The sequence below is a fragment of the Halictus rubicundus genome, chromosome 4 (genome assembly GCF_050948215.1).
Source record: "Halictus rubicundus isolate RS-2024b chromosome 4, iyHalRubi1_principal, whole genome shotgun sequence".
Lineage (NCBI taxonomy): Eukaryota > Metazoa > Arthropoda > Insecta > Hymenoptera > Halictidae > Halictus > Halictus rubicundus.
Window position 1 is genome coordinate 6,459,296 of NC_135152.1, and position 24,719 is coordinate 6,484,014.

At 42.2% G+C, this 24,719-nt stretch overlaps 1 protein-coding gene across 3 annotated transcripts in view; it reads left to right on the forward strand.

Annotated features, from left to right (window-relative positions):
• Window positions 1-24,719, forward strand: part of LOC143353274 (von Hippel-Lindau tumor suppressor homolog) — a 113,326-nt gene that overhangs the window by 54,461 nt on the left and 34,146 nt on the right. For 2 of the 3 annotated variants that reach the window (XM_076786464.1, XM_076786466.1), the window contains exon 2: window positions 12,064-12,270. The exons of the other annotated variant lie outside the window; for it this stretch is intronic. The gene's annotated coding sequence lies outside the window, so the exon portion shown is untranslated. The remainder of the gene's footprint in view (window positions 1-12,063; window positions 12,271-24,719) is intronic. 3 annotated transcript variants of the gene reach the window in all.

The window sequence follows — 24,719 nt, forward strand, 5'->3', positions numbered from 1 at the left end:
AAAGCCTCGAATCAACGGGTTTTGTTGAATAGATTGAATCATTTCTTTTACAGTTGTACCTGTGGGAGGCTCTGCATAATTTTAGTGAGTGTCAAGTTATTAACCCTAGGGTGGTGGCGCAAATTTTCGTAACGCCAGTGGTCTTGATATCACAAACCTTGTTTCTCACTAAAAATGTCACTGGGTTCAAATAACAAGACGCATATAATGCATTGTTTTTAATTCAGAAGGAATAGAAGTACAATAATGGAAATTATTACATATTCATGAATAAACAATCTCTCCTTCGGTTATGAGTAAATAAAGTCGGTCTGTGAGACCGGGCGCGACCACTCTAGGGTTAAAATTGCTAATCGAACAAATTTTTATCAAAGTCTTGCCTCCCGTAATTGACGCAGACAATTTTTATTTTGCATAATTCATGCATAATATTGTCTACCAATATCATCTTTGAGTCCAGCATCCGCAAAAAAAAAAAGAAAGTAATAGTACCACGTTTTGTAAAAATCGTCCGAACTTATGAATTTTGCTCAGCTCCTCCAAAAATGCAGGATGCATCTCCGCGCCACTGTGCGATGTAACTCGGGGATGCAACGCGGAACTGTAACGCGTAGCTGCAGCGCTCCACCGGCGTCTTCTTAGCAGATAAACTCTTAAGTTTGCGCCAGCTGCGCGCTGCCAGGACGTCTGAAAGCCTTTCGAGAATTCCGGCAAAGCGACCCGGCTGTTTCCGGCTGCTATCGAAACTCGGAGCCAACCCGAAATGAAGATGGCCGACGGTGGAATGTACCGTGGCGGTGTTCGGGAACGTTACACGAAGAGCGACTCGTACCGTTCGGTAATTAACAGAACGCTAGTCACGCCCCCTGCATCCGGAAGAACGAAAAGTTACGGTGTCTTGTGCTTGGGAGTATTGTTCGACGTTTATGGGACACCGGGTATCTTTGGAATCCTGCTTGGAGAAATTTTACGCAGCTTTGTTCGACGACGTTGTCTCGAATAAATATTTAATTAAGAAGGGTTACTAGGTTGGTTACATTTAATGCATAGTTCTTTAACAATACACAATACCGTATTTTTTACTAATATTAGGTTAATACAGACTGGCACATAAGTCCAGAAATAAACTAAACGGCATATTTTCAGGAACCATAATACTTTTAATATAAATATATATTGGATACTACTGTTTACAATTTTATTGGGCAATCGGATTTTTGTCCAAAATTTTGTGCAAAATATTAATCTTTCAATTTTTATTTCGTGAAATAAACTATTTCGATTTTACGGAACGTTTGAGATTGCTGAATTGCAAGGACGGTTAACGCCAACGGTTTCTACGGACAATTGAGTCAATTATGTACCAACGAATTCGTAGAGCAGAAATTATCATCATAAATAGGAAAAAAGGGGAAGCAGAATGAAATCCTCTAACAAATCGCACCAAAAAATCCGTTATAAAATTCCTCCCGAATCCACCGTACTAAATTCTACCAATTTTCGTCCGTATCACCTCGGGCAGTAATTTTTGCCGGTCGCGGTCCAATCAGGTCTCAGCCGCAGCAAGTTTCACAGCTTTGTTGTCCAAGTTCAGACAGGAGAGCTCGCTCGACCGTGGGTACACGGCAACGCACTCGACGCGTCCTTTGAGGGCAGTCTCTTTAAGGGCTGGTTACGAACGGCGTTCCGTTTCCGAGCTGCCGGGGAAACCGGAAGTGCAAACGAGTTGACGCAGCGGTAGCGCCGACGGAGTAGCAGCACTCGCAGAGTAGTAGCTGTAGCAGTAGCGGTGTTGCAGACGCGTTCGCGACGCGGAAATCACTCGTCGGCCATTCCACGGTCCTCGAATTTGCCATTAAACGGCCGGAAACGCGGACGTGAACCCGCGCCCTCCCCCCGCCCCTGTCTTCCTGCCGCTAGCTAATTGGCTAAGGTAAATATTTGGCCGAAACTTGCTCTCTTTTTTCCCCCCCGTTCTCCTCTTCCGCCCCCAAAAACGCAGGAGTTATGCGCCCCCGTCGCGTAATTTGCTCGTTTACCCGAGCTCCAGACGCTCGGAAATCTACTTTCGTCAGAGTGGAACAAAGTAGAACCGGGCTACAATGTTGGCACAATGTAACGAGTATTATATGTATAATAATACTCTGAACGTTTCGTCCAACCTCCGCCGGCGGGGTCTACCTGTTTGATTGTGTCCACTTGATGCTGAGAGTGCTAAAGAAGTTTGGATGTAGGAATTTGTTCCATCTCCGGGGAAGTGAGGAGGAATTTTTATTAGCCGCTGCACTCTTCGCTGTGCAGTTTTCAAGCACAATTCTAAACGATAATGAGCCACTTTTAATCAGAGGTACCACTTTTAAATGGTACGGAAAAGGCTGCACATTTTGTAAACTCTCTACAATCCATGAAAAGACGACTCCTCTTTGCGGAATAATTGAAGATCTCCTTATATTCATAATTATCACTAGAACTACCGACAGTTGAGACGTAGCTATTTGTACCAAAACCAGTCAAAATGACTGGTCTTTAAAAAATACGTGATAGTAGAATATTTTTATATCTATTGATTTATTATTATCTTACAAAAGAAACTGCATATTCTGAGATCATAAAAACTATATAATAATAACTATAAGTACAATAATGAAGAATATTTAGTACCAAAATCTTTGGTAACAAGAATATTAAAATAAATTTCCATTGGTAAATATAAGAAGTATAATGTAATAATATAATAATAATAATAAACGTAATAGAATAAATAAAATACAAATATAACTTAAATTATTAGGTACAAAAGTTATCATTCGTCACAGTTCTTACAAACGTAAAGTTTCTTCTGAGTGCATTTTCCGCAGACATATTGTTTACAAAGATTGCAAATGGTGGTAGTCTTATTATTATTAGAGTACCCTATGAGTTTTTTGTGAGTTTTTTGACGTACTTTGGATCTCAGATGCTCTTTGTTCTATCCGTGATTTTTCATAGTCAGCGGCAAGTCCATTTGCTAATTGAAACATAAAATCTTTTATGGATATCTGCTCACCTGTGGTTTCCTTATATAAAATCCAGGCATTTATGCCAGCTAAATCTAAAATATTAAAAAATACTTGAAGTGGCCATCTTCTTGATCCCGACTTCACGCTATATTTTTTTGCCATTTGATCTGCTATATCTACCCCAAATTTTGTTTTATTATAAAATTCGACCGTTTCAAGTAGGCCCTTTTCGCTTTTTCCAATTTTGACGGTTTTATGTTTTGAGCTCAGGATAAAAACTTTCTTCTTCGGCTTACTTTTATAAATTGTGAGTGTAATCTCATTTGATCGATACAGCAGCGACGAAAAGCGAGCCATGGTATCCTTCTTCGTTTTACAAATCTTTGTGAGTTCTCTTTTGTTTCCGCGTATTGTGTCAACCAGTGTGGTTCTTTTGGCTAATAATTTATATGCCAGCGACAAGCTTGTAAAAAAATTGTCGGCTGTTATGGTCCTTCCCTTCATACTATACGGTTCAATAAGTTCACACCAGTCAAATTGACTGGTACTGGTATAAATAGCCATGATAAAAAATTACTTTTATTTTAAATGAATAAAAGTGATTACACCATTGCGGAGAAAAAATATAACATGAAGTAGGAATTTTAAAATAAAGTTGTCAAACCAGTCATTTTGACTGGTGTGGTAGTTCTAGTGTTATATACGCAATAAATGATCCAATCGTAAAATAAACATGCACAAACAAAATGATACTCGAAGGACTGTGCAACGATGGATTGACTGCAAAGTAAGATTGCAAAAATTGCAACGATGAATCGATTAGGAGGTGAACTCGCAAGAAGCTAATTGCGACAAGAAATGCTACTCGTTGCGACTCGAATTACGACGCGAGATAATTTTTGAGTTTCTCGGGCTCCGGAGAATGGAATTCTCTAGCTTCTTTTTTTTATTATGCCGACTGTTCTCGAGCATCGACTGCCTTGCTCGAGGATTGAAGAGGGATCGGAGAACACGGCTCCGTTGAAGGAGGAGCCAGCCCCGGGATCCTCTTTTTTAATGAAATGCATCCGAGAGAGGCAAGACCGAGAGCCAATGAGAGTCGAGATAATAGCGGTAAGGAGAGACTAAAGAGTCCTGACAAATCCCTGCGAAGAAACGGCGAAATGGGGAGCCGGGTAATACGGATGTCTCTCTGCAGGGCGACGCCGAGCGCCGCGCCGCACCGCGCCGGAGTTTCCGCGGGAATTGAATGGAATATTTTTTCCTGGACCGACGCGACGTGAAGAATGTGATCGACTCGCCGTACCCGCGGTGAATTTCGGCGGAGCTTCCTGACTCCGCATTCGGAATTCAATATCCGCCCGTGGACTCGCTGTCGCATTCTGTCAAAATCTACCTCTATTAGGTTATCCTGTAAGCTGGTACCACGATTGTTCCCCGGTAGAATTGTCGATGCGTTTTCCCACGTCTACCATGAAATGTTCGGGAACAAAAGGATTTGTCTCATCGCGCACGCAGATTTGTAGGTTTCAACGATGTTTGTCGACTTAATGCGAGATTATGCGATTTATTCGAAAATTTTTGTCAGTAGACTGCGGACTTTTATGCAGAATAAAAATTTCTGATGTTGAATAGAAATTGGTTTCCAAGCCTTTGCACTCGTAGCAATTTTTATTCCAACATCAACACGTTTCGTTCGACCTAGAATATTTTCAAATTGAACCTTTTTTTTTAACCTGGTTTATAGAATACGGTATAGTAATGTAAGAACAGTTTTGAATAATGGCAATTTTTGCTGGCGTCTGAGAGTGCAAAGGGTTAACCATATTTCTACAGTGAGCATCACATAATGGCGTTTATACAATTTTTTAATTTCGTCAGATCATTTTTCTCAGGATTACATAAACTCTTTCTTCGTACAGATTATATTGAAAATGTTGAGTTTAGGCAACGTAGTGACAATTCACTACAGGGTTAATGTCGTCAAATGCGAAAGTTAATTTGCTACAATATTGTTTCTTCTTCGCACCTGCATCTAGGTTCAAATTCCCACTGGCTGTGTCGCGCAAAGTGGCTCGGCTCCCTTTGACCACGATACACGGAAGAATAATTCGCTCCTGTTAATGTGAACTCAATTTACTGCATTCGTTTCTGTGATACGATTGCTTCGCGGCGTAACGAAACCTCGTGTAAAACGTAAGATGTACCTACCAGGAAACCCCTCGGAGCCGTGTTTCCGAAAGGAGTTGCGGAAATGATTTCCTCTGGGTCCGTTCAGACTTAATTTTCTGGTTTCGTTTCGCGATCAATAAATTCATCGTGTCTTGCGACCGTGATGAACATATTCGAAGAAAACATTTCCACTGAGCGGTTTATGCAAATTTCGTCATCATCATCATCATCATCATCGTTAAACCATAAAAGCAATCAACGCGTCTGCTTCGCGCACAATTTCTCGAACTTTCTTCGTTAATCTACGTGCAATCTGTGCACCATTTGTTCGATGTCTTCGAGAGTATTCAACAGAGGGGGCGCAGGTATTAGTATACAGGGTGTTTCATTAGCATCTCGACCCGCCGGATAATTATCCGGCTGCGACAGTGCTACCGTTTAGCCCCGTTTTCCGCAAGCACACTCTTCGCCAGTCTTCCGGCCCTAATTGCGAAGGAGGAGCGTTTCGCGGAGCCGAGTGCGGCACTCGGAGAGCTCGTTTCCACCGCGGTGTTTCCGCGAATGTGCCGACTTAGCTTCCGGACGTCTTCATGAACGTTCACCGCCGACGAGGCCGCGCGTCCCCGAAGAGGAAACCGGTCGTTTCGTCGCCGCGGTACCGGTCCGGCCGGTCGGCGCCGCGAAAAAATAAACGAGCGCAGACCTCCGGAGGAAAGAAGTCCGACTAGTTCCTAGGCGGCGTCAAAGAAACGGAGGCAGACGGATGACCCATATACTGAATGAACGTGTACTCTCTCTGTCTCTCTCTCTCCCTCTCTCTCTCTTTCTCCCTCTCCCTCCCTCGAGCCGTGCTCCTCATTCAGAAGTGGCTCAAGGCGGATCGGCACGCGAGCACGTCGTTTCCCGGCGGCGTTAATGCCTTCCTGGTCTGTGATTTTTTCCCATTCACTTTATCTGCATCGGTCCCGGCCGCCAACGCCGCTTCCTTCTCCCGGAAACGCGATTTACTTGCGGCTTTTTACGTACAGGCCACTCCAGGGATCTTTATGAACGACTCAATGGTCGTTTACTGTGCCGCGATTTATGCCCTTTCTTTCTCGGACGGCTTGGGATAATTGCGACGTGCAGGAAAGAGCGCATGCCAAGTGTGACGCATCGTTCTCTGATAGTATGTTTCGTATTTTGTGTTGTTCGCGAGCTATTTGCTGTAGCGTAGTTTTCCGACCTGGCTCGATGTGCCATATGTTGTGCGAATGATACGACAGTGCACAGTGCCGTCTATGTTTCCTAAAAGAGCTCACAGTGCATAATTAAATGCCTTGTGCGATGGTATCAAACAGCTTGCTCAATATAATGTAGTTACGATTATGGAAAAATGGAACGTCCTGTAGCCAAAGAATTTTTTAAATTCAGCGAAACTCTTCATACACGAATGGACTGAACAACCTACGTATTAACATCAATATTTTCCAATGAATTCGTAATATGCTGGCCACCATGGAAAAATGGAACGTCCTGTAGCCAAAGAATTTTCTAAATTCCTTGAAACTCTTCATACACAAATGGACTGAATGGAACAACCTGTATATTAACATCAATATTTCCCAAAAAATTCATATGCTGACGAACATTGAAAAATGGAACGTCCTGTAGCCAAAGCCCTTTCTAAATTCCTTGAAACTCTTCATACACACATGGACTGAATAGAACAACCTGCATATTAACATCAATGTTTCAAAAAAATTCATATGCTGTCCACCATGGAAAAATGGAACGTCCTGTAGCCAAAGAATTTTCTAAATTCCTTGAAACTCTTCATCCACAAATGGACTGAATAGAACAACCTGTATATTAACATCAATGTTTCCCAAAAAATTCATATGCTGTCCACCATGGAAAAATGGAACGCCCTGTAGCCAAAGAATTTTCTAAATTCTTTGAAACTCTTCATACACAAATGGACTGAATAGAACAACCTGTATATTAACATCAATGTTTCCAAAAAATTCATATGCTGTCCACCATGGAAAAATGGAACGTCCTGTAGCCAAAGAATTTTCTAAATTCAGCGAAACTCTTCATACACGAATGGACTGAACAACCTACGTATTAACATCAATATTTTCCAATGAATTCGTAATATGCTGGCCACCATGGAAAAATGGAACGTCCTGTAGCCAAAGAATTTTCTAAATTCCTTGAAACTCTTCATACACAAATGGACTGAATGGAACAACCTGTATATTAACATCAATATTTCCCAAAAAATTCATATGCTGACGAACATTGAAAAATGGAACGTCCTGTAGCCAAAGCCCTTTCTAAATTCCTTGAAACTCTTCATACACACATGGACTGAATAGAACAACCTGCATATTAACATCAATGTTTCAAAAAAATTCATATGCTGTCCACCATGGAAAAATGGAACGTCCTGTAGCCAAAGAATTTTCTAAATTCCTTGAAACTCTTCATCCACAAATGGACTGAATAGAACAACCTGTATATTAACATCAATGTTTCCCAAAAAATTCATATGCTGTCCACCATGGAAAAATGGAACGCCCTGTAGCCAAAGAATTTTCTAAATTCTTTGAAACTCTTCATACACAAATGGACTGAATAGAACAACCTGTATATTAACATCAATGTTTCCAAAAAATTCATATGCTGTCCACCATGGAAAAATGGAACGTCCTGTAGCCAAAGAATTTTCTAAATTCAGCGAAACTCTTCATACACAAATGGACTGAATGGAGCAACCTGTATATTAACATCAATATTTCCCAAAAAATTCATATGCTAACGAACATTGAAAAATGGAACGTCCTGTAGCCAAAGAATTTTCTAAATTCCTTGAAACTCTTCATACACAAATGGACTGAATAGAACAACCTGTATATTAACATCAATGTTTCAAAAAAATTCATATGCTGTCCACCATGGAAAAATGGAACGTCCTGTAGCCAAAGAATTTTCTAAATTCCTTGAAACTCTTCATCCACAAATGGACTGAATAGAACAATCTATATATTAACATCAATGTTTCCCAAAAAATTCATATGCTGTCCACCATGGAAAAATGGAACGTCCTGTAGCCAAAGAATTTTCTAAATTCCTTGAAACTCTTCATACACAAATGGACTGAATAGAACAATCTGTATATTAACATCAATGTTTCCCAAAAAATTCATATGCTGACGAACATTGAAAAATGGAACGTCCTCTAGCGGAAGAAGTTCCTAAACTCCTTGAAACACTGCATAAATGAATGGACCGAATGGAATACAAAAATAGGCACAGTCTTCTCCGAAAAGTGAAACAATTTCTTTGAAACATTCCTAACTGTACAATTGTCCGATTTACCCAAGGAAAGACGCTGCGCGTGAGTTTTTCGTAGAACCGAGTACACGTGAACCGTGCGCACGTTTTATGAAGGGGCCTGTAGCTCGGATGGTTGAGCAGAAAGGAAAAGATCCGAGCGAGTTCCACTAATCTCAGCGGTTCTTTTATTTCTCGTCGTCGAGCTGCTCTCACGGTTGAAGTTCGCAGTGGGTGTCAGCCATCGAGGAAGAAAAAGAAAAGGAGAGAAGGAGATCGGCGAAACCGATCGAGCTTATATTGGCGAATTCCAAGCGCGGAATGGCGGCGTGTTCGCAACCACCCCCTGGTCCCCCGTCAGGTTTCTCCTCCGCGACTTTCTCAACGCGGATCAAGACGTGACGTATCGTCGAATTCTCTTCGGGGGTGGAAACGAAAAGATTCCCGCCGGTGTTACCTCGTCAGGCTTACGGCCTAGCGGCGCAAGGCGTCTGTCAGTTTTCACGATTGCCTGGCAAACGGCTGGCTGACAAGTGACAGGCAACATCTACTTGCGTCGGACAGGCCGCACGGGGCGTCTACGAAATTGTAATACAGTCGGGAAACTAGACAATCTTTCATGGGAAAGGGAATAAGTCAAATTTATTCGTGTGTCTCGTTCTCGGAAAATCTTTTTGAAAAGGGCTGCTGCTGCACGAGCTGCTAACAAGATAATCCAATACAGCCAAGTACTAAATAATCCTTCATGAAGAACTGTTAATTATCCTGTAGGTTATGAAATAAGTTAAAGGTCCGTAGTACGTGAAAAATAAAAAAAAACAGAATATATAGTTTATTCAGGAGTGAATACAGGAGGAGCTTCTCGCTCAAGCGCTTCAGTTCAACTGAATTTGTCGAAGTCTGTCCTCGGACAGTTGCCGCCTTTAAGGATGGTCATAAACGCAGAAGGGAGAACCCAGGTATAAGGGATAGAGGAGACTTTTTCTTTCGTACGTAGATGCATTCTAAATGTATACTTTAACAAGAACATAAGTTGAAAGTGTAATCAAATTGATTCACACGCCCAGGTTCTGGGTAAATCGTACTTGAAAAGGGTGTGAACGGAGAGGTTGAAGAATGACTCATAAACTGACATTAATCCTATAGCCTGCATCAACAAAATAATCGTATTACAACCAGGATTTAATCTTTCATCGAAGAGTATAAGTAAGTCAATTCCACATATATTGTTTCTGAGAAAATCATATTTAAAAGGGGTGGAAAATGTTTGTCCCATAACATAATCTGAATCTTACAACTCCAACAAGGTGGTCAGAAACAATGCTTATTCAACAACGAAATTAAACTAATAAATAGATTGTTTAATATCTTTTGGTTCTCGTTTCAACCCTAGACTAATTCTAAGACACCATAGCCAGTAAAAAATGAAATTTCATATAATAGTCAATGTTCATAGAATTGTTGAGGCTCCTGCAAGTATAGACAATGATTTCATTAAAAATTGTAGAAGTACTATTAAATTATCAGAAAATATCATTTCAAGTGAACTAATGTGCACAATAAATTCTTTTTACATCGCCAGATACTGCTGATTCGAACATCAAATTATCCATTCTATGGGCAACCAATTGCCGCGAACAAAACGTATCGAAAATCGAAAACGGCGTGTCGAGACCCATATTTGATTAATTGGCGCAGCACGAGATAATTCATAATTACGTTTAGGATCTAACAATTAACCATCCGCGATAATAACAACGATTCGGCGTTTAATTATCTATGAAATATTCGCCGGCGCTCGGCCATGGCTGTCGATGCCGATCAATTGTTTCGTAATTATCGAGCTCGGCGGTGATAAAACTTCTCGTAAAACTTTCAAATCGGTTAATATTTCACTGAAAAATGCATAATTACTGACAATAGAGGGCATATATCTCAACGGCGAGGTTAATTCTTTCACAAATGTGTTAATATCGAATTTTATTTGTGTGAAATGAAACCGGTGATGAAAATAAAAGGGAAGACCTCAAAGGGAATGGTGACAATGATATTTCCTCGATTGTTTTGTCTGAGAACTTGTCTAAGAGGGAATAAAGTTGACAATTCATAATACGTGTGTGTGTGCTACTCTGTAGAAATCGATTTGTCTGATCATCACTCGCCAATTCTACTTACCTTAAGTTGCTAGAATAGCCGCAGTGTAATCATCAGCTTGTCTAAAGTTTAGAGAACCAACCTCTAGCCGAGTGTATTACGATGCATTAAACAATGACATTTTCGATTTCGTCCACGGTTTCGTCGCATTTCCGACGATTCATTAAAACACGGGGAAGCGGAAAAGAGGCGGGACGGGCGACAGGAAGCACTCGTTGCCGAGGTGTCGGGTAACATTTCGGGTAAACTCGCGGGCAGGTACTCGCTGTTACGCTTCCACTCCCTCCCTCTCGACATTATCATTTTCATTTACATTTCCGCCGGCACTTGGCTCGCTCGTCTTCCCCTCGTTCTCGACCCTTTCCCTTTCACCGGGCAGGGCGGGGAGGGGGAGAGAGACTTCCATCCCCTTGCGTTCTTGTACCGTCTCTTCTCCGGGTTCTTCTTCTTCGTTCCTTTTTTTTTTCCTTTCTCGGAGGGTAGTATCTCGATACAGGGCGAAAGCAGAGCGGGAGGAGCTCCGGTGGTTCTCTCTGGGCTCCCAGGAGAGCGGCAGGAAATTGCACCGAGCACTCGAGCACTCGAGTCAAGGCGAGAATCCACCCCCGAACAACCCCCCTTTTCCGACTTACTCGTCGTTTCACGTCGTTAGACGGTAAAAGTGCGACGGGAATCAGAAATGAGCAGCCGCCCAGTCGAAACAATGAGTTCCCGCAACCCCTGTACCCTTGGACATCCTTGCACCTGACTACCCCCTGTCCATTATCGCGAGTTATCGATTCCCGACCATGTTTTCCGTCCCCCTGTTCCGAAACTTATTTCTTCGACTGTGCTCGGATCCTGATGCAATTTGCTCCGTTGCCTTTTGACCGTCTTCACCCTCACCTGGTCAGACAGGGTACCTTATAACAATTTTTAAACACGCAACAATTTCTTTTATCTCGATCTTTGTTAGCTGTACTTGCTTTTATCGCTCTTGCAACAGCTTGGACCTCCCCATTCTGGAGAGGTTGGGACAAATAGTGCTGTATAAAGAGAAACGTTGGCAATTGTGACAATTAACTCGATTGCGCCACCCTTGACATTAAAGCAAGTCAGTTTTAAATTCAATTAAATCATCTCGTACAGCGCAAATGCAGGCGTAGCATGAAGAATAGAATATAAATTGTGAATATGTGCGCACATTAAAATAGAAAATACAATAAAAAGAAAAAAGGTAGAGGTAGTTTTACGGCACAATTAACGATGGAAATGGTAGACCGGTGTACGTACGATCGGAAACAGCAGAATGAAAAATGCGGATCGACGCAGGTTACAATTGTGTTGCCGACAGGCAGTACACGATTTTTAATCAGCTTTTATTATGCTAGTTTCCACCGGTGGCAGGTTTTCCATTGAAATTTTCCCATTTTTGCAGATGTGAAGTTTCAACGGACCGGTATCAAATTTCAACGTGCACCACCACCACCATCACCACCACGAGCACGCGTGACCTCACAGACGCCAATTAACTTGACTTCGGTTGAATGATTGGACCGTGTCCTGGTTGCGGACCGGTGTGACCAGGCCGGTTTTTCCAATCCACCTTGGAAAATTGCCGGATATCGCGCAGAGTTTCCTACGGGTACGTGATATCCTCCAGCGATGTATTAGTATTAGTATATTCCACCGTGCACCCGTGCTTCCGCTTTTTTTCTGTTCGCCTTATTGCTTTACCTATCGGTTAACATGCTTTGTTTTTAGAACAGTTATTACAATTTTTCTGGGTGCGTGTATTCAGCGCAGAAGTTTGAATATTTGTACAATTTTTGGATATATTGTATTCAATGTAGAAATTTGTGTAACTGTTCAAACAAATTTTATAGCTACGTTATTACGTTCGATGGGGACATGTAAGTATTCAAATCATTTTTGTGGCTACGATATTAAATTCAATGTAGGGTAACAGACCCAATTTACTGTGGGGGTGCTAATTACCGTGCCTATATTAATTATACTTATCTTTAAAGCACAATGAGTATTATTCATTCATAATGATTAAAATCAGTTAATATATATGTTATATATCTCTGTTTTAATATTCATCGTGATTTAAAAGCAAGTATAATTAATATAGGCACAATAATCTCCATCACAATCTCTCTGCCTTTCTATAAAAATTTAATTCCATATTCTTTACAAAAATATAATTTCCGTTATAGAAAATACAAAATAAAAGTTCCCCCGAACAAACATGTAAATGGTCACACTAAAATTCACAATCGAGAGCCAAAAATGACTTTAATAAATGTTCCTGCGTCTAACGTGATTCAATGAAATAAAATAATTTAATATCTTCTTCAGAGATTACTGTTTGAGAAAATGTTATACTTTGAAGCCTGTTAACAGTGTCCCGATAGGTGAAGCGTCACCTATCATCATCGTCATCGCACGCAAGTTCACTGTCAAAAATGTTTGAACAACTCGCTCCTAGGTGGACCACATTCCCCAAATTTTCCTCGGCTTCTCTATTTTTCCTTCCACCGTGTAAATATTCACCAACAAATTCCCAACGTCTCGAATCATAAATAATTTCATTCCCCCTCTAGGAGGGGTGGAGGAGGCGAAAGTAGGCGTCTCCAAGACGGATATAGCAGAGCGTCAGTGGATAAATGCATTAATTTAATGCCGACTATTCCGTAAGAGCGCGCGCGCGTATCGCATGCATCCGCGACATTTACGCCGCGATCAAAGGGAGAGGCTGAAGCCCGCGGACAACGAAAAAGGGGTCGCTATGGGTGGGTCCAGGAAAAAGAGAAAGAGAGAAAGCAAAGAGCAGGGAAAGTACATTTTCATAATCGAGTCAAGTACTCCGTTGAGTGTCTAGCCCCGGAATTTTCAGTGGTCCTGTACCCTCGCGACTTCGAATAAAACGACACACACGCACGCGCGCCCACACGCGCGCACACGCGTATAAACGCGCATACACACCTGGGCCGAGGCCACATTTGATTCCCCGTGTATTTTTTTTTTCTCCCTCTTCGTCCACCCACGCCCACGGCACGTTTCTCTTTTTATTTAATGGAGGCTCGCTCTAACTTGCAGCGAAAGGGAATCATTAAGGGCCTCTTGAATTATTTACAGTTAACAACGCCGGAGATGTTCCACTCGTTTTTCCGACCGGTCCTGTGTCGCCTCTTATGGGGACCTGCGAGATATACCGGGTGGAACGATTCGACGCGACGGCTTGTTCATTCGGATGCGATTGAAATGCGTGCCGCTTAAAAATGGTGCGAGTCGAAACTGTTCGTCATTGCTAGACAAAATGGATTAGGCATTCGTGACAAAAATGGGTCAGGCGAAATTTAAAATAGTGAGTACTATTTTCAACTTACTACAATTAGCGAGGAAAGAAAGAATTTCCCACTTGGCTCCTGTTTCTTACAATTGATGGACAACATTTTTGTTTTGCATATCCGCGGTTTAGTCGTTGGGTAATGAGGAATTAAGCAAAGATAAAATTATATTACGATTGTTTTATTTAATGACAAACCCAGAAACGTGGGGGCGATCCAAACCGAAAAATATTGACTCACACCAATTTTGAACGGCTCATGTAGATATATTTTATAATAAAGAGCATACAGCCGGATAAGATGGTCAAGACTGACCCTGAATCTAATTGATTTTTTGGTCACAGCATTCGATAGGACCCCCAAAGAAAACCCTGTGTAGCAAAGTTTCAAGTCGGTATCACTCTCACAAGGGTAGTTACAGGGTGACGAATTATGATCTATTTCTTCCGTTCTGCTCATCAAAAAATTACGAAAAAATTCATGAACATTCCATCGAAAAGCATACACGACTGTGCATTTTTTCGGAATCGTTCAGTGCAAAAACAATTTTAACAAAAATTTCAAATCGTGGCTCCCGACACAGTCACTTTTCCAGTTTTAATTCGTAACTGGCGAACGGAATATCGATCAGCATCGATCAATGCTCCCCGGAGCATTCGGTATTACAAAATTCGACGTGCTCGGAGTGGCGTTTCCCCTTCCGGTGGCTGTTCTCGCAGCGATGCTCCGTGCGTTTCGTCGGTTCGGAAAAGCGTCGGAAACAAAACAGAGAGAGAGAGAGAGAGAGAGAGAGAGAGAGAAGGAAACAAGGAAGAAAAAGGGAAGAGAGGAGAAGAGGAGAAAAGCACGGTGTGTTCTCGCGGGGAAGTCGTTCCCCGAAGCTCGGGGGCCCCGGCGACGTCGCCGATAAATTACAGAGATTCAGCGAATCGAACAACTCGGCGCGCGATGTATCGAGTGTGCCGGCAATGGCATCGTGCATGAATTACGCTTCTCTCCCTGTGTTTCATGGAACGTCGACCCCTACCGAACCGCCGGCACAATGTACGCGAACACTTGCATGAGACCGGTGCACGGCTCGACTAGACTTTTATTAGACACCAGCCAGCCTCGACGCGGTTTTCCGCGCGGCAGACTCTCGGCCTTTAATGAACGCCGCCCTGGAGAACCGGAAATCCCAAAGGACATTTATAGAATTTCGATTTTTCCCGGCCCTGGACCGCCCGCGTGCGATCGAAAGGGAGATCGGTATGCTAATGGGGAACTGGTCTTCTGGGAATTCGTACGTTCAAGAGCTCTCGCTGTGCAGTGATTTCTCTATATATGTCGCCAAGGCCTGGATGGCAAACGTCGCGGAATTATCCCCACGGTATACCCCGAAGCCATAACACGGCTCGGCTATGTCCCCTGGACGATACGTGACGCCGGCAAGACCCGTGTTGTTGACATATATCGAGAATTCACTGTATTTATTTTTTAACATTAACCTGGACTGGTAACAGCCGACATGTTAGTCTTCAATTTTTCACTGTTCTGATAGGGATCTCGCCGAAAGACTTTCTCCTGAAAACGTACAAGCTAATAGTGATAAATAGACTGCGGATTTTTGAATAAAAATGACCTAAGCCGATAGCAAGGAACACAGGTTAAATGGAAATGCATTTCCTCTTTAATGTAACAGCATTATGAAATTTTTCTAACGTCTATAGAGGGTGGGTCGCCACATTTTGCCATCTAGATTTGCGTCATTATTATTACGCATAGCAAACAATGTTTCAGATGAAGTTGAATGGTTTTGAGAGTGGCACATTCTGATGGTACATTTTTTTTTGTAGGTGGACGTGTAAAGGACATATGAAGGTCATTAATGTTTTTTTAAATGGTATCATATATTTTTTACTGCATCAGCTGATGCTCCTTCATATTCTTTACAAAGAAGTATTAATCTATTTGTGTAAAAAAATCATTAGTTTATATTTTAATTCTAATTTGTTAGGAAATCTCGACTTTTTGGTCAATATTATGAATTCAATGTGATAATGTAGTAGGAGAGCAAGAATTATCAATGTAAATATTTACATTTTCTATGTTGATAATTCTTGCTCTCCTATTTATTGTGAAATTTAGACTTATTGGTCCATACGTTATCGAAGGATTTCTAACCGGATCAAAATATGCACATTTTTTATCAAATGCTCTATGGACATTTTTAGATGATTTCCCATTGCATACACGACAAATAATGTGGATTCAACAGGATGGTTTCCCTGCTCATCATTCAAGAATAGCAAGGGATACATTAAATCGAATGTTCCCAAATCGTTGGATAGGGCGAGGTGGCCCCATTCATTTTCCGGCAAGATCACCAGATCTAACGCCCCTCGACTTTTTCTTGTGGGCTTACTTAAAAAATAAAGTGTACGCTGAGTCTCCGACTACAATGGCCAATATGAGAGATCGTATCATCAATGAGTGTAACAAAATAACATCAGATACAGTACGCAATGTTATTGAGTCATCAACTTCTCGATTCAGAAAGTGTTCTGATGCAAATGGCCGCCACATTGAACCTTTTCTGTAAAGAGACATTACAATTAAAATGCCTCCTAAACTAATGATTTTTTTACACAAATAGATTAATACTTTTTTGTAAAGAATATGAAGGAGCATCAGCTGATGCAATAAAAAAATATATGATTCCATTTAAAAAAACATTAATGACCTTCATATGTCCTTTACACGTCCACCTAAAAAAAAAATGTACCATCAGAATGTGTCGCTCTCAAAACCTTCATCTGAAACATTGCTTGCTATGCGTAATAATAATGACGTAAATCTAGATGGCAAAATGTGGCGACCCACCCTGTATAAGTTTATATTTGACCAATCTGTTCTTGTCATAAATATCAAATCCGCAGTCTGGTGATAAACACAGCTGGATTTTCATTTTTGCTCCTGGTAGGGCTTTCGCCATGGGACTTCTTCCTGAGTGAAAACACATGAGCCAATAGTAATAGGTTCTTTGATATACTATTTTAATTTGAATAATGGTGGCTGTAACCTTTCCCAATTTGTTTGCTGATAAATGCTCGTCACAAAATTGTCGCTTCGCAGTCGATTTGTCGAATTGTCGACTTCCCCTAACCCGCGGCAGTTCTGACAGGAACTTGTCTTCGGAAAACTCGACTATCTTCGAAAACTGCGATCCAATCGATGGATAAGATGGAGGTTCGACGATGGGTGTTCGGCTGGTTGCTCGTTAAGACCGAGACTGGTTCGATTCTCGAAACTGAATACCCCGCCTCCTATCGAATAATCGGAAGCGCAAGACTTTACAGCCTTCGCATAATCCGGGCTCTCACTGTCTGGCTGAATATGCATGAACGCGTTCGAGACATAAGCGTTCGCTACTTAAAATAATTCAGCCGACTGTTCTCCCGTTCCGTTGATTGCGTTCCATCTGCCTCGGATCCGCAACTAAATACCACGGAATTGCTCGGAATATATGTACTTTATACCTACATATAGAATAGTATACACAGCGGGACATACAAACGCGCGTGTACGTGCGAGCGTGTGTGCGTGTACATATAGACACAACAACGACCGCACCTACAATGCAGTTCGGAGAGAAATTGTTGCCGAGCAGACGAAACTGCTGGAACTCCGCCTTTAAGTGTCAACGATTTTGCCAGTAAGTAAGTTCTTCGACGTTTCCGGTTAACGAATTAACAGTTTGCCAAGTGTACCGCGGGAACTTCCTCTCGTCGAGGTATTAATATCAGGGGATGACGACGGGGAATGCAGTTTCTGCATTTACATCGCTGCATTCACCTTTTTACACACAAATCCGCGCGCGCCTCGACACGCCCGCGAGGAAACTTACTCATTCTCGGCAACAATTTTCATCGAATTTGCATGAGACGTTGCCACTGGAAAAGTAGCATACGCGCGTTTTCGCTGTTGCAATCGGCCGAGTTGCAGGGGTGCAAACAGCCCTCGGAAATTGGTGTTGCAACTACGTTCCTTAATATTTTAGAAAAAACATCGTGCAGGAGGGAAATACTTCTTTCACATTTGGTAGACTTCAACAATTCATCCGTACAGTAAATTAAACAAGAATATTACTCGTTGAATAACAACAAGAAAGTTATTTTTTTTTTTTTTAAAGAATATATGAAACATATGAAATATATGAATATATGAAGCTATAGTCAGTGCTCAGCCACGATACATCAGCACAAGCTACACTGTATTAAATCCAGTTATGAATAATATTCATTTTAGTCCATGGTATTATTATAATCGATTTGGTAATGCAATCCATTAATATATATTTGTTGATCATGTTACATCCCCGTCATTATTCTAATCAAAACGTCACAATAAGAGCGAACAAATAAATCCTCCGAGATCACGACGACCCAATAAAAAGGATCAAAGTCAGCATAATAATGTACGGGTCCGGAAAAAGATGATGGTTCTGAACAGGACACTATCTGGAGCGCGTATCGGCATGTAACGAGCTTGCAATTAGATCGAAGGAATCCCGATGGCATTTTCGAAATGCCGTCGAGAGTAGTCTGTCGCTATGTTCTCCCGTCAAAGAGCGTCGCAGTGTTCTTAGGAATCGAACAAAATTGCCGGGTATCCTCTTTTTGCCGGGGTCGAGGTTCAAAGCGTTTCCGTCGCGTTTCTTTCCCCGCGCTCGCGTCTCCTCCGCCTCGTTCCTCGACGAAAATCCTTTGAAAACGCATCGGGAGCATTTAACGGAGAGCGTGCGCGCGCCGGAAACTCGCGGAAAACGTCGCCGAAGACGAATAAATACAATCATCGGGACGTGTATATTCGCGGTCCGTTCAACCGGAGACGGCAGAGTGGCCAGATCAGGGGAATTGACTCGAAATTAGGGGAAAAACTTACCCCCACTCTGCCAGTACCGGATTAGTCACGTGACACTGTGACACATGCACGACAGCGACGAAACGTGTCACGTGTTTACCGCTCGACTGGTTCCAAGAGGGATCCCCCCAGTGGTGGGGATAAAATTTTGACAGTTACGGTAGAGATCCCTGCGACAATTACGGAGATAATACTGTAATCAGTATTTTTAGGTAGGTGCGAAAGTAATAATAATTTTGAAGCATTAACTGTATGCTGCAGCGACACTTGTAAGCTCCGTATACTTGTTGCGTGTTTTTGACGGCAGCGAACTTTTCGATGCTTATAAAACATGACGAAAATGCATTTGATTTACGCTCGTGTTCAACAATTGTTTTTATGAAGAAAACGCTGTGAAAATAACCCGAAGCTGCTCTCAAAAAACAATTGAAGCTGTACTCGTTCCAATGGTGTTATACATGTAACATCATTTGTTAGAAACGTATCAAGACTTTTGCAATGATTTTAGAATCGGAACCGTTTTTAGAGATCTAAATTGATAAGCACAGTGTCTACTCGATAGTTGTCCAAAACATGGGTCTGGCCAGGGACAATTATCGGCTAGAAGATACTATTCTTTGATCCACCGCCGAACGTACAAAAGTACAGCGTTGTTCTAGAGGGTATAGTTCTGGGACAATTATAGGCTAGATATTTGGGACCTTTGTCGAGTAGGGACTGTATCAATGATGTGCGCAAATTGAAAGAACAAGAAGATTAAAAGAATTTAAAAATGTGGATGTATTATTTCTAAGTTGTTGAAATGACCAGAGAAGGAAGGAAATTTGCACTGGGTTCCTGACAATTATTATTTTGCATAAACATCCGCCGTCTAGCGGTCAGTATTTTTATACAATGATCAGAACCTCCTCGTCATTGTCAGTTCGCTGATAGAACGAGAATGCTCAAGTATTAATAACAGAAAATCAAATTTAATTTTGATTTAAAATCAACGACATTTACAGTTAGTAAATCTTTGTTACGGGTCTGACTCGTTGTGCGGGAGGGAAGGGTTAACATATTTCCTTTTGTGGGCCCTGAACGGCGACGGGAACGGGCAAGAAAAATTCGGAAGAATTCAATGACCATTTTCTATAATACTCGAATTTGATTTGATCGCTCGCGGGGATGTTCACGTTGCCAAAATCTCGGGAGAGTTTCGCGGCCGGTGTTCGGGGGCCGTTAAAGCGGCTGATCGAAACTTCGGTCCCCGGCTCGTACGTGTTCTATCGAGTTGCAGTTGCGCATCTCGCGGAAGTCTCGGGCGCGCAGTGGTCGATCGAGTGAACCACGGGCGAAACTTCGGGATATATCAGATACACACAGAAGCATATTTATAGAATTTCGTTGCCGGAAGTGTCTCTGAAGATACCGTGAGATTCGCGATAAGACCGTCGTCGTCCCGCCTTTCGATTTACGGGCTTCGCCCAGTCGTGGGACAGCTACTTCGACGACTTTTAAGTCGCTGTCGGGGCTCGAGCACGTACGACAAGTCTCGAGATCGAATCGAAACTCGTTCCGCGGGGCGAGACAACAGCCAGGGAACCGATGTAAAATCGGGAGAGGAGAGAGAAGACGAAAGAGACGAAGAAACCCGGGGAACAGGGGGGACCAGGGTATGCTTGCGGTAGGCTGCGCAGATACAACGGCAGACACTCCTCCAATTCGCGTGATGTTTGCGCGCAAATATTGAAAACGAGACTCGAAGTCGAGTGGCGGAATTAAAACGAATTTCGACGTCGATCCAAACCCCTCCCCTCTTTCACACCCCGGCGATGTTTGCTCGGCCGAGACGGGTGTAACTGTGTTTATAGGGAAACAAACCGTCGACTAAGCCGAATCGATTCGGCACGGGTTAACTACTGGCCGATCGCTCACCGTGATTAAGGGGAACTCGGCTCGAAACGCCGAGAACGCGATTTTTACGAATTTTTTTTCGACCGAGCTGCGAAGCAGTTCTTTATGAAATTTTTCGGGTGATTCATATTATTTTCAAAGAATGTGTACGAATTTTTTCGTTAAAAAATATGCGGTGGACGGGCGTAAATATTTATGTACTGGGGCCATAGTATAAATTGTCTGGGAGTGGTATTGTGCTTTGAGGGAGGAGCCAAGAGAAAATATGGACAGTGGAACCTCAATAGACGTTAATAAATTATATACAAGGGTACAAATTTTTAAATGACCAAAGGAAATACAGTTTTATATACTGGAAAAAATTGTCAGGGGGTGGTCTTGATCTTTGTGGGAGGAGCCAAGAGAAAATATGGGCAGTGGAACCTCAATAGGCGTTAATAAATTATATACAAGGTTAAAAATGTTTAAATGATTTCAAAGGAAATACAGTTCTATATACTGGAAAAAATTGTCAGGGGGTGGTCTTGATCTTTGTGGGAGGAGCCAAGAGAAAATATGGACAGTGGAACCTCGATAGACGTTAATAAATTATATACAAGGGTAAAAATTTTTAAATGACCAAAGGAAATACAGTTTTATATACTGGAAAAAATTGTCAGGGGGTGGTCTTGATATTTGTGGGAGGAGCCAAGAGAAAATCCTGCAAGTGGAACCTAACGCGAAGTAGTGGGAGAAACTTGAATTCTGATGGCCAACAGCGACTTCAAAAGGAATTGTAACATACTACAAGTTCTCAGGGAGTGGCCTTAAATGTCTGTGGGAGGAGTCAAGGCAGACGTTGAGATTAGAACCAATAGAAATTAGTGGGAGGGGCTAGAGAAGATTCCGACAAATCAGTTAATGAAACCAAGAATCATAAACAAGAATAAGTGGTTCTATTCCACGATTGAAAGTGATTAATAAAAATTCGACAGAGTAGAAAAATAAAAAGCAACAACAGAAAATTTTCAGAAAATATAAAATAAAATGTGTACATACCTGAAAATATATGAAACCTTGGACTAGTTGAATTATTCCATGCAGGGCAGAGTGTAACTGATAAAATGACATGGCGGACAACTTGGTAGTAAGTTGGCGTCGCAGTCGATTATCCAATCAGCGCGACGGCATTTTGTAACAATCACGTTGAAAAGCGTTCGATTCCCCCTGAACCGGTCCCGACATTTCGGCTGAAAGCTGTGAAACGCGCGTTGATCAACGTGTTCGAGGCAGGAAAATTCGTCCGATTTCGGTCGTTTTTCCGGGACTTCCGGTCGGGAATCCTAGAAATTGCTCTCGACTCGAAGACTTTCTTGGAAACGGGGTGGGGGGTTGAACGAGGGAGGGAGAGGAGGGGTTCGAAGGGAGGTGGGACGGAGCAACCGTTCCTAACGAGCAGTTCGCGAAATATCACTCGATCGACCTTTCCGAATCCTCACATTCTCGTCGTAGTTCTCGAGCCTGATTACAGAAGCTCGACGAGGTCGTGCGTCTCGTATTACCCTGAAGAAAGAGGGTTGCGCGACCCCCTTGGTTACGTTTCGATGAAGTCAGCCGCTAGTCGTCGGGGAGAACAGAACGAGAAAACCGAACCGGGGAAACGACGGAAAGAAATAACAAAGGGAACTGCGATGAACTACCGTAACTATTCTTTCGATATCCACGTCCCCTTTTACGTTCCCTATCCTGAAAAATATTTTTTTGCTGTCGAAGACATTTTCCTGGCGATACCCACCGCTAAATAGCTGTTTGACTTCGGAAAAGCCTTCCTCCAACAAATTTTCAATTGGGTGATTACTATTACAACTCAGTGGAAGTTAAATATTACTCAATGATTTGGAAAAAATTGCTATTTTATAGAGTACTTATAGATTGATCGAGTTGGCTTCAGCTCTGTGGGAGGAGCCAAGGGAAATTGGGGGAGGGACCAATAGGAATTAGTGGGAGGAGCTAGTATGCAATCTGAAGGACTACTTCATGAGACTAAGAATTCTATAGAAGGATCATTTAAATAATGTAAAGATCATTTTTAAACGACTCCAAAAGAAACACTGTTTCACATACTATAAATTTTCAGGGAGTGGTCTCGCGCTTTGTAGGAGTAGTCAAGGGAAAATGTTGGGAGTGAGACGAATAGTAGAAAGAATAGTAGAAACTAGAAAGAATTTTTAAATGATAATCATTTTTGAACGATTTAAAAGAAAACGTTATTTTACATACTGTAGGTTAGTCGAGTGATCTTGAGCCTTGTGGGAGGAGCCACGAGAAATTGTTGGGAGGAGCTAGAATACATTCTGAAGAACTAATAAATGAAAGCAAGGATTATATACGCAGTTGCTATTGTTATGAACGTCTTCGTCGGATGAAGAAGTCCATCAAGGTTGAACAACAACGTTGTAATTTATTAAAATTTATATTCTTCTATTAATGTATATAGATTTTCATTGTGACCATATCTTAGCTAGTGCAGCTGATTATAAATACCATTAGAGAGTAGAAACATTGTTAATATTCTCTTGGACCACTGATAGGTGTTCCAGAGTGGGCGTGTCGGTCATGGATAACAGTGGGCGGATCTGGACCCGCCCATTTCCCCCTCTTTAACCAAGTAAGCGGTCGTCAGACACATTGCGAGACGATAGAAAATAATTGCGTTTTTCTTTTCATTTGTATAATGGGTATAACAATTGACTAGATTCTCTTTGATAAAAATTGGAATTCAAAAATGTTTCCTTTTACCAGGAGCTTGATTGCACTTCAAACTTACTGAATTTCTCATCAGTCTTTCTTGCACGGCTACTTATTGAACATTTTCACAGACCGAACACAGCGTAAATATATAAAATTTGCAATCTACTCACAAATTACAAAGTTCATCCAACCTCCCGTCCATTAACAACAAATTCCCCCACTCTACGTCTCCGACACCGGTGAAATCGCAGTTTTAAAAACTCGGCTCTCGGGTTCGCGTGCTTCCACGTTTAATCCTTGACTTTCCGGCGACACTTTCCGACAAACTTCGCGTCAGAGAGATCCGCCGAGGAGCTTGGAGAGTCTATTCAAGACTCGGCGGCCAGAGAAATTCAGTTTCTTCTTTCGAACGAGGTCTGATTCGATCAGATGAACTCCGGAACCCCGACACGCTGGCCTCCCGCGCCCGCGGAGTTCCTAAGCTGAACTGTTTCGCAAACAATTTTCATATTTGATATCTCGTTACAGAATGAAAACCAGGCGCCGACAAATTCAATTTCCGCGGCCCCTTTCTCGCTCCTCCCCCCCCCCCCTGTTCGGAAACGACAACTTTCCCTCCCCGCAGATTCGCGAGGAGGGGAGGGAAAATTCGCGACGCGACTCGTAGGCTTTCGCGCACGGGCCTGATTGAAGAAAGTTGTTACTTTCCCCGAGCTTCTATCGCGCTGGGAGTTTAGACGTTGAACACCGGTCCAAAGCAAATCCTAACGCCGCCGCCTGTGTAACTTATATCGACTTCCACCGTTCCTGGCCAAACAGACTTTAATTACTGTTTTCTTAGGCTTCGTTCTTCCTCGTCTTCTTACTTCGCCCTCCTCCTCCTCCTTTTCCTCCTTCTTCTTCTAGTTCTTCTTGTTTTTCAAGCTCGTTTTGGCGAGTTTGACGCCCCTACCAAGCTCGTTTCACTGTTCCCTAAAGTTTCTTTCGAATATTGCTTTTGTTTTGCCGAGCAATAATTGCTCGATGGTTGTTCCACGCGCACTTCCGGAAGCTTGGTGTTCGGAACGACCTAGCAGGACAGAGTGGTGAAAATTTCTCTCCTGTAACTTTTTTCCCAACAATATCCCGAATTGTTCTATTGATAGAACCGTTTCGAAAAATATAGAGATCGATTCGAGTTAACTGACGCAGTGGCGTAAATTCGGATTGA